Here is an 11,625-nt window from a genome sequence, read left to right as displayed (position 1 = left end):
ATGTAAAAGTAGAATCACCAAAATGTACTTTTCAAAAAATCAAAAAATCAAAAATAAACTCAAATATGGGGGGGAAATATATTACACGGCAGGTATTTACGATTTATGCAAATTAGGCACCCTTCCCGAAAAAAATTCAGGTGTCACCCCTTCTAAATATCTTTCCTAGGGCCTAAACAATGTATCTGCCAAGTTTGGTGCTTTGGACCAGTCGGTCACGATCTTGTCGAAAATTGGGTCTACGCCACCTGACTATTTGCTGTTGTCCGCCAATTTTTCTTAATTCTCCAAATTTAATTTGGTTGGTTGGCGCAAAACATTGATTTTCATGATAATTCGATATACCCTGCGCTTGTCAATGATATCACCGTGGCTTTCAATCCGAAAGAGTGCACTGCAACGTCATGTTGTGTTTCAACAACCTCTCTCTTCAGTCTTGCATCCGTCCCTTCGTCATCACCTTCTTCCCTATGATCTTCAGTTCCTGTGAAGACATTCTAATCTTCTTCAGGAAGCTCTTGTAGAGTGCTCATCACGTGTATCAGTGTCCTTGACTGAACCTTCCTCCTATAATAACCCATGATGTTGGCGTTCAGTTCCCACAGAGGCTGGTTGGGGTTCACATTCCTCTTTCTCTTAACAGAGTAGTGGTTAGCTTGTCTACCGTCTATGCTGATCTCCGACTTCACATATTCTTCAAGTCTGTCCTGTCTCGCTCTCAAGATTTCCAACTCTTCGAAAATCGGATGCATCATTTTGAACTCGAAAGGTTCTCCCCGATGAGCAAGGAACTCTTTGATCCTCTGATACAGGTTTGCCGTGAGAGCCGACACAGCCTCTGCTTTGGTCTGGTCGATTTTGGTCAGTGGAATAGGACCCCGGCAGATGCGGCCGAACATCCTCAAGGCCCTCTTAATCGGACCCTTAGGACAGCGTCTGAGGGTCGATATCTCAAGGAGATCCCGCATAGCATCCACAGTTCGGAACTTGGAGGCGATCTTCTGTAAGTTCTCAGCGATCATATCCTCTTTCTGATAGTCACTCCCTCTCAGATATTCTTCCGTTTCCTCCTCCTCTTCGTCTTCGTCGTCATGGCAGATGTAGGCCCACTCTCCAGCAGAGGCCAGATCCCACTGCTCTTCCTGCATCTTGTCCAGCTTGGCCTTTGCCTCCTCGTCATGAACTTTGTCCTTTGTAACCACTTCCAGTGATTCTTCGTTTCCAACTGTCTGCTCTACCACGATGTCTCTCATTCTTGCTCCTGTGGTGAGAGGAGTCAGTTCTATGCTTGCGTTCGTTTTGTGATACTGTTCTCTCAGTTTAGATAACACTTCACTTTGAAAACTTTCCACGAATGAAATGAGAACTTCTTCATCTCCTCGTCTGACATTCGCAGGGTTGCTTTGCTTCCCCGTCTGTTGTCCATTGTTCAGTTGTCCCGAAGAATGTTCACTTCTTCTGGTTGAAGCCTGCATCGTTGATGCAGCATCTCCCATCATGTTCGTAGATTTAACATTCAAGAAAGGCGACTCGAAGGATTGACTACTTGGAGTTTGTTCGGTTTCACTCTCTTCAAGTAGTGTTGGCAGGCGAGGCTCACATGTAACTCTATGGATGGTTTTCGAGACTGGTCTTGGTCGTTTTCTGGACGCTTTTTCACGAGTGTATAATCCGAGTCGATTCTGCAGAATTTCTCAAAGTCTGCTTTCGCCAGTGCCGGTCGGGCGTCATCACTCTGCACGTCATTGCAGATTTCTTGTTGCTTCAAATTCCTGATGCCTACTTTGCTCCATTTATCTCTTGCCACACTAATTCGACGTAAAACTTGAATGTTTTCTGCACAATTTCTTTTCCTCCAAGTCCCGACGGGAATTTTGGATCTGTTGCCTTTCCTTCTTTGCTTTCCTTGTGCAGTGAACAAGACATCGTCACTCTTCCGTTGATTTCCTTCCCCGATGTCCAACCTCAGCCACGTCTCTCTTGCTGTTTCGATTCGATGTAAAATGTTTGTGTTGGTCTCACTGTTTCTTCGCCGCCAAGTACCCACGGGAATTTTACTGCGCTGGGTTTGCTTCAACTCCGGCGCAGATTCAGATCTCCATTTGGCAAAGTATGTGGAGAAATTCCATCTCGCATCAGGATGCCTGTTGGATGATAAACATGCACTCTTGCTTCCGTGGGCAATTCGAGATTGTAACGACACATTGGTAGAACTTTTGGAACTTCTGGTGAAATTTCCATCAGACTTCCTCTCATCAGATCCAGCTTCCCTGGTCAATATATCCATTCTAATTTCTGGGATGAGTCTGGAACGCCTGTTACTTCCAATTGAGACTTCATTCTTTACTGGTTGTCTCATATATGGTTCTTTTTGAGGTGGTAGTATTCTAGAATTGAATTTCTCCTCCCTCTCATCTTGCAGAGGATGAGCTCTGTCCCGAGCTCGAACACTTGCTGTGATTTCATGTTCCTCTGCTAAAAATCTGCTTTTCTTGTCACAGAATTCTTCGGACTCTGGGAGACCATCTGTTTCATCCTCGTCAATATGACACGTTCCTTTATTGCAGCATTCTGCTGGTATCTAGTCTGCACCTTGATGTCGCAAGTTGCATCGATGACTTCAGTAGAGTGTCCAGACATTTCCACTTTACAACTGAAACTTCTTCTTGCTGAAGATTCAATTCTTTTAAGAGGTTCGTGTGTTGTCTTATTTTCCCTTAGCCTGATGACTTGAGCAGTGGGTATGCAGATGATGTTTTCTTTCAACTTCTTCCCACCGTCGTTTCCGTACTCATCATCAATATCGCAAGGACCATCACTTTCACTTTCCAAGTTGACCTTGCACTGCCTGCGCTTTCTGAGTTGACCGACTCCTGGTAGTCGTCCAAGGAAGCTCCCCAAGTGTTTTTTGTGATGCCTCGGAGAAGTCTCTCTTCTAAGTTCCTGCTTCTTCGATGAACGCAGGACAGGTATCCTACTGGGTAATGTGGCATCCTTGAGAGCTCTGGCTCTGAGTTCTCTTCTCTTCCGTGATTTTATCACTGGAATTCTGCTTGATGCCTTGTCACCACAGCGACGAATAAGAGATGCTCTTTTGCCAAGGTCGTCTGAAAGCTTCCACATCTCTTCAGCCGCTATCGCCATTTCTGGTTGTTTGATGCTGACCGTTTGTTGTTCTCGGTCGTCCCGGGAAATATCTCCCGATGATGATGTTTCATACCTGGCCGCTTCCTCGTCGTACTTCGAGAGAGCTGAACCAGTTTGATATGATGATATCCGCTCGCCTTTTGGCATCGAGTTGTTGTTCCCTCGACGACTGATTCTGCCTGAAGGTGCCCGCCTGATTGGCAAGGAATCATCTGAGGTACCCTTGTCGCCAAGATCGTCAGCACTGTGCTGTCCACAGGTGCCTTCGTTTCTGATTGCTTGGTTTCCAACCTCAACTTCTTTTGTTCTTCCTCCACTCTGTCTCCCCTGCCAAGTCGTCCACAGACCACCTTGCCTTTGATTCACTCTTTCTCTAGGTTCCATAGTGTACTTGGATCTTCCTGCACAATTACTGGCAGCTCTTTCTCTGGGGAGTCCACGGTCTGGTAGGAGATGTTGGTCTCGAAGTGAACCACGAATGCGTTTTGTGTCCACGTCCAAGTCGTACAACTCGAGGTCCTCATGAGGTTCGATGGGTACCTCCGCGAGACTCGGCACTGGACGTGGTTCAGGAGCAACCTTTGCCGTGCGTCGGCTGCCCCTCCGAAGAGTCAGCCTCGGCAGGCGGAAGCTTGACGATGGTGAAACTTCAACTTCGTCGGCGTTTCGGCTGGGTTGCATCAGCCTGTTGTTGCTCAACGCCGAATTCTGTTTTTGGAAAACAAGACAGAGTACAATCTCTCAATATCCAATTCATGATAGAGAAGGAACTGTTCTGTAAAAGTTAGAAAGAAAGTCTTGAGAAATAGACGTTAATAAACAGGTGTAAGTGGGAAAAGAGAAGATAGACCATTTTCAAGGAGAGTAACTAATGACAGGGATTGGAATGCATAGTGTATCATACCTTGCTCGCTTGAGCTAGCCAGGTGTTTCTGGATCTTTGGCAGTCTTTGTCGGCTCTGCCGGTGTTTGGTCTTGCACCGAACGATACCAGTCGACTCTGATGTTGTGGAGTCTGTGGGTTTTTTTTTAGTAAAAGGGGGAAACCATCAACCATCCGTTTCGAATATTTAAGTAAATGTCATTGATGACGTGATAGGACTGCTTGCTTATCGATATGTTTTGTGCAAATCTCATGACCCTCTCAATAAGTCCTGTATAACTTCGTAGCAGCAAAAGGTCTTCTTTCAATCAACAATGAAGTGAAGTTGACAACTTCGACATTCATAGCTCACCGATTGTGGTGAGCTGACACCGCCAAGGCTGTTATCGATGCTGGAATGATGCACCCAGTGAGGGGTGCTTTCCGCTGTTCCGGGGGGTCTATTCAGTGGGGGAAGGTGGGGTCCGGGCCGGGGGTTGGATGGGCGCGCCGGCCTGGAAGATGTGCAGTGGGTGGTGGATAGTACCTACACGTGATCAGAATCGAATGTTTTTGGATGTATAGTTGCATGCAAACAAGAAGATTTTTGTCATGACAATGAAACGCTTAAAAACACTGGTCCGTAAAAAAAACCGCCCCTCCCAAAAAGTAAACTATAAGACATTTAAGTCAATGTAGATCGGGCGCTATTTTTTTATTCGCCTACCTGCACTTTCGTGTGTGTCACACGTGAAGACGAGAAGACGCGTTCTCGCAGCCATTGGCTGGCACTTCGGCCGCCGCCAGGTTTCTAATTATTACGGGAAAATCACAAATATTAAACTTTTATTCCGTCCAGGGAAAACGGGATAGTTTTACAAACTTTTTTTTAAATTATTATTCATCAGTGTATCAATAATTACAAAACAAATAAAGTGATATTATGATCATACAATTCAGAAAGGCAGAAATAAATTATATATTGGCGGACGAACAAGAAGGAACCATTGAGATACATCAATGGATATCATTTTCTTTGAAGGGTAGCTAATTTATCCCTTCTAATTGCAATATAAAATTCAATTCTCTCCATCATTCCATGGAGCTAGGATCATTCTTACTAAATTCATAAGTGATTGATTTCAGGAGGCTTCTCTTCATACTGACATTTATAAAAGTACTGTTTACCCAAGATAATTACATAGTTAACAAAAAGGTCAGGGTCCTAAATATTATAACCCAACATAATAGAAAATTCTGTGAGAACAATATTGACTTTACAAATTGACGTTAACCATTTCTCTACCTTTTCCCAAAACATGAAACAAAAGGACAATTAAAACATAAATGCTCATTTTTCTCCAGAACGGTTTTACAAAAAGTACAAAAAGGGGTTTCAGACAGACCAATCTTGTGGAGAAAAGCATGACTTACCTTTAACCTGTGCACAAATTTAAATTGGAACTCTCTACACTTAACATCCAACGCACATTTAAACGGAAGCATAAAAATGCGGTCGCAATCATCTTCATGTACCTGATAATTCTCGGTCCATTTATCAATACTTTTACACGGGATAGTTTAGGAAATTGTAAACTTCTTTGACAAAAAAACGTGTGTGTTATAATCAAAGTAGTCTGAATATCACACAAGTTCTGTCCCTTAAATTTGTCTTTCCATCCCGGGGAATGGCTTTTAAAACACCATAATATTCTATGAAATTACTCTTCAAATCATATTTAATCTAAATTCATTACAAGTCAAGAAAAAATCCGAATCTGCTATGATATGCCTAATTTTTAAAATCCCTGCCTCAAATCACTGTCTATAAAACAAAGGTTGACTCTAAATATTAATGAAAGAGTTCGACCAAAGGCTCTGGTTACAGTAATCTTGCATTGAAACAGGAGGTGAGCGAAGCGGCTCCAAAAACACAAAATATCTTGTAACAAGAGCGAATTGAGCTTCATTGATTTCACAAAACGAAGGGAAAAATTCCTTGGAAAATTACTGGCCCTTCTACTGACGAGGCCAATGCCAAAAATAAACTGCTTTCAGCTTCCCTTATTATTGACATCAAGGAGCCTCTTCACCCAAGATGCCTTTAACGCATAACCATGCTGCTCATAATCAACCATATTAAGCCCACCTTGGTCAATGGTATTGAATAAAACAGTAAGCTTAATTTTATCTGGCTTATTATTATTCCACACAAATAAGAAAAATGGCTCTTGAAAAACGCATTGTCCGGATTTGGTAAAACAGAAGAGATAAAAGTTAACTTAGGCATAATTAGAGACTTCAAAATAGTGATTCTTCCCTGTAGTGTCAAATTTCTCATATTCCAAATCTTTAAAATATTTTCTATAGAAGTTAAAATAGGAAGAAATTTAAATTGAAAAGCTCCTCTTTGAATGACGAAAAGGCAATACCCAGAGCTTTAAAATAATGATTGCTCCATTTTAAGCCTAGTTCCGGGGAGGGGAGATTGCTAGATCCAATTTGAATAACCTCGGATTTATTCAAATTGATGGTCAACCCTGAGCACCGCTTGAAATCTTCCAAAATATCACGAATTGTGCCTAAGGATTTTTCAGATCCGTCCAAGAAGATGGTTGCATCATCGGCAAACTGAGAGATTTTTTAAAGTTTTACAAACTTAACATGACGTTACAAACTTAACATGACGTCATGAACAAAACAAGGCACTGAATATTTATAATGTCTGCATGGAAACAACTTGATTTACAAAAGAGATTAACAACGATGTTAGCAGATTCATTGAAATGGGGACACTTGGCAAAAGAAAAGGTGTATATCCGAAAAAAGGCAGATTTGTCCAGTTTGGGTCTTAAGAAATTTAAAGAAAAAATCAAACACTTAACGATGACTAAAATTCACGAGACGAGGCAATGATTGTGATTTGAGAAAGTCTAAGATGCGCCCCTCTCGGTAATAGAAAAGCCCCGGCTGGAATCGTTTTAGGTCGATTGAGGGCACAATTAGTCTATGTATATAGACCATGGCGAAACAGGAGACTGGGCTCCGTGGATAACGAATGATACTCAAATATCGACTAGGGCACAATAAGAGGAAGGGGGAGATCATTTTCCAATGTCATAAATACAACAAGGGAACAACTAAGAGGCAAATAACCAATAAAAAGGGCGTCTATTCTATTAAAGCAGTAGTGCAAAATGAAGATGCGTGTATTATTCAACAGGAATAAACAAACAAATCAACAACTGACACATAAGTTTAAAAAAAACAAGGTGCGATGACGAATATCTTTTTAAGTTGTCGTCCACATAAGTTAATGACCCTCTATTTTTTGGAAGCTCTATCATCGACAAGTCCGTTGTTTTCAAAAATAGGTGCTACTGAAATTAGCTAAGTGCTAAGTGGTTTACTTAACTAGTTTAAAAAAGACGATCGTAAGGTATCATCAAGGACAGTATACAAAAGTAATGTATTGACGGACGGCCTAAATAAAAGGAAACATAACATGCATTGCGACCAAACTAAGTGATGTAGACTCAACTGTTTTATGATGAATTATAATATGATGAAGTCTTCACTTATCAGTGCGAACTCGGACTATTTAGTATATCCAACTTGTGATATTATTGTATGTATAGTGGAAACCCAGTTGCTACTGACTTGTTGCGCTTCGCTTTAGTGAAACGTATTGTATTCTACCTGTATCAACCCAAGCTTAAGAAAAAGTTAAACATGTACTACAAAATATCTTCGGAATTATTTTCAAGTAAAACAGGAGAAAAAAACTCACCTTTCTACTCGTCATTGCTCACTCTCACTAGAGACAATCTCAGTATTGTCTCAAGACAGAAGTTAGTACTCAAAAATCGCTTCCAAATCGCTCGAAATAGAATCGTCCAACGATGTGATCGCTGAATAACAATAGTGGGTTCTGAATCCTTGGGGCCGATTCAGTTACATATAAAACATTTTTTGTTGATTTTATTCTTAATTTGCATATGTATATCGTTAAACCATGACGTAACAAATGTACTTGGACTTTTGCCAGCACGCACGTGTAACATTTACATCTTCAAATCGTCTTGCGAGCCAATCCGCACCATGATACGCGTCCGCTGCGCGTTCCACAAACGCGCACACGTGTGTCCTTTTGTCTACTTCATAATGCCGGCTTAAAATGACGTCAGTCTGACGAAGAAAGTTAGTTCATTAGTTGTAAAGGTTGAGATCCGCGAAAACGGGTTACAGCTAGTTTTTTAAAATGGAGACAGGAATCTGCACAATATTGTGGGGTGTCTTTTTTGTTTTTTGTTTTGTTTTTGTTTCTTGATTTTTTTGCAACTATTGATAAAACACCACAACTTTCAAAACAGGAAACGCGTACAATCCTCAATGTTAGTCTTTCTTATTTTATCTATCGTTCTTTTCCCATCTATTTCTGTTTTATTTTTTTATGACCCCCCCCCCTTTTTATTCATTGTATTGCCCAAAAAGCTGCCGCCTCCTTAGTGCTCGAGCGCATTTTGAGTAACAAAATTACAAAATACGGAACACTTCCGGACTGAAATAACCAGGCGTGATTTCTTTCAGTATTGTGATTATAGTAATATACAATGCATCTCTTAAATTCCTATAGTTAAAAAAAACCTTGTCAAAAAGAAATTAATCTTTTTGAGTGAGGGCGGACAAAATAGGAAGGCGCTTTATTTGGGTAAATTTTGGGTCTAAGACAAAAATGTACACGCAAGGTTAACGTAATTTGTCACTCATTTCTTTTTCAAATTCACCAATTCTTCATGTGTTTATTTCAACGAAGTTTTAATCGCATCCTACAATAACTGTGTTTTTCATTAATTGCATGTGCTCTATACAAACACATTGGAATATCAAATCTAAGCATCAAACTGATTTTAAATGCTGATCACTAAAAAGTAATCATTTGTACAACTCCAAAAATACGATCCACCTTTATCTTATTTCACAGAAACAGGAACACTACCTTAACCGAAGCTGTGATCCATTGTAGAAAATTAAAAAAAACCCACAAATTTACTAGAAAAGAAATTGTTTAACAAATGCAACCAAACATAATAATTGCTAATGTTAATCAAGCTGTAAAAAAAAAGTATAATTTTTTACTTAAAAAAAACCAACACACCAATTGTTCCATTTTTTCAGTCCCTGCTATTTTTCTGGCAACACACCAGTTAGCTTTGGCAGTATAATATAGGATTTGCAAAATAAACGCATAGCAGCTTAAGGCAGGGTGCATGAAAAAGGAAATACGCTTTTTGTGCTTAATAAACCAAACCAAAGCAAATCAAAACAAATAATTAAAAATAAGTTGTTTCGTCCGGAGAAAGTCTGAAATTTAGGCATTTGAATATGAAATCTGTACACTTTTGTCATTAAACAGTTATCATTGTAGTAATACGTCTTTAGTAGTACCTGTGTACCAAAATTCCCTACTCCAGGGGCGTAAATCCGGGGGGGGGGGGGGGGGGGTATATATCCACGTCACTTTTTGACGGGGGGATGGGCCATTGCATCCTCCCCCCCCCCCCCCCCCCCCCCCCCCCACCCCCCCCCCCCCCCCCCCCCCCCCCCCCCCCCCCCCACAGACCATGATATGAGTGCAAGCTACCCATGCATGTAAATACAAATATTGTATTCTGGTAAAGAATAAAAGGAAGCCACCATACATAGCCCTAACACCTAAAGCCCGGTTCATACTTCCTGCGGAATGTGTTCAACTTTTACGAATTCGCAGCGCGAATACTTGCCATGACGTCACAAATTCGTGTTCGCTTTCGCGTCAAGTATGAACCGGGCTTAACACAATTATTTTCCTATGCAGGATATAATACAAAGATCACATTTATACAAAAATATAGCAAATAATAAACATAAATAAAATTATTCTATACTGAGCACACCCTAACATTCATGCCTCAACCCTTACTCTGCCCAAATCTAGTGATCGTACAGCATATTGAAGTATTTTACAAATACATGAATAATTAATAAAATTCACTTGGAATGAATACACACATGTACATAATAATGCCCATTAGAGTCTGTTAGAGTCTGTGGATATTAGTCTTTTCTTATTGTCTTGACATCTAGATGGAATACGACTGCGTAGAATTGTGTCAAATGATATATAGGATCTGTTGATTAAATAATGAAAAGCAGCATTTCTAAAAAAAAAAACCTTGAACATTGAAATCAAGTCTAAAATAAGGGCATTGAACAAGCATACTTGGTACAAAACCATAACAGCACTTCAGCTTCTAGCCAATGCTGATTCGAATTTAATTATTGAGGAATGAATTCAGTGCAGTATTTGTTATAGATGACACGGTTGATGGAATCGTGTCTGAAAGATTGTGCAAAATTAAAATGCTTGTTCATTAATTAAATAATTGTTGGGATTTTGTGGAAGAAAATGTTTGTTCTATTTTTAATCAATGAACAGTGAAGTTAACAGCGCCATGACGGGATACATTTTTCATTTCATCCTACAGAAATCACTCCTGTATGTCACTCATCATGTGCTAAATTTCAAAACAAATATTTTGAGACAGATAATCATGCTTTACAGAGAGATAACGTATCTCTAACGACTTCTCATTAGTGATACCTCACTATTCACATAGACTCTTTATAGATGGAGGTTTCTCCAATGTACAATTTGCTGGTGAAAACTGGGACTGAATACGAAAGAATCGCCACTGCCAAAGTCTACTCCACTTGCAAACAAAGACTCTTTGCGTAGTCACTCATTATGTACAGATTGCTCAGCCACTCCATGGGAATCTATCCATGTGACTAAAACCTGCAAAGCTATCGAACATTTTCCACCTCTAGATGTGCATACCTTGCCAACATGGCTATGAGCATTGCTCCTTTCGATCATTTGATACCGGTGGCCCAATTTTTGGACCGAAGCTGATAGCCTATAACACAGCAAAGCAAGGAAAAGCAACTTATGTGAATTTAAAAAGTGCCCATTTGGTTTTCATTGCATGGTGAATTAGAGTCGGTATATTATAGAGTTTCCCCCAAACCTTTAATAGACCGATCCACTAAGCCCCGCCTGCATGATGTTTTGACCAATCACAGCCGTGAAGTATATTCAGCGTGCGTGCCCACATATCTGGATTATGCAATGAAGCGTTGGATTGGTGCACATTTGTAGGTTACATGCGCTGTGGGCGGACCTAATGGCTCAGTCAACAGATAACAGCTCATGGCCCCTGCACATGAATTATGCCAGTAAGAGGACATTACCATTTGCCTCTTTGAGATATGGCTAGCAGAATAGGAGGATTGTACTCGGTTTGCTAAACTCTTTTGAATTTACCCAAACCACATGTCAGCCTTCTGTTGTCCCCACCACATCTCAAACAGGCTGCAAATATTCTACAAATAATGAATGATTCTGAGTGCAATGGCAAGAATAATTTCATGAGGTGACAGATGGAATGTTCCATTCTACGAGGCGAAGCCAAGTGGAATGGAACATTCCATCTGGCACCGCATGAAATTATTCTTTCCATTGTGCAAATGTAAAACATTCATTATTTGTTTTATGCAACACCTGAATAAATCCT

General features: G+C 40.5%; 1 pseudogene; it reads right to left on the bottom strand.

Annotated features, from left to right (window-relative positions):
* Positions 1 to 160: 160 nt before the first annotated feature.
* On the bottom strand, positions 161 to 7,978 carry LOC119737134 (annotated as a pseudogene).
* Between the last annotated feature and the right edge of the window lie 3,647 nt (positions 7,979 to 11,625).

Source organism: Patiria miniata, unplaced genomic scaffold (assembly GCF_015706575.1).
Source record: "Patiria miniata isolate m_02_andy unplaced genomic scaffold, ASM1570657v1 HiC_scaffold_3, whole genome shotgun sequence".
Classification (NCBI taxonomy): domain Eukaryota; kingdom Metazoa; phylum Echinodermata; class Asteroidea; order Valvatida; family Asterinidae; genus Patiria; species Patiria miniata.
The sequence above is the reverse complement of the archived record's forward strand: the minus strand, read 5'-3'. Positions and strand labels throughout refer to the sequence as shown.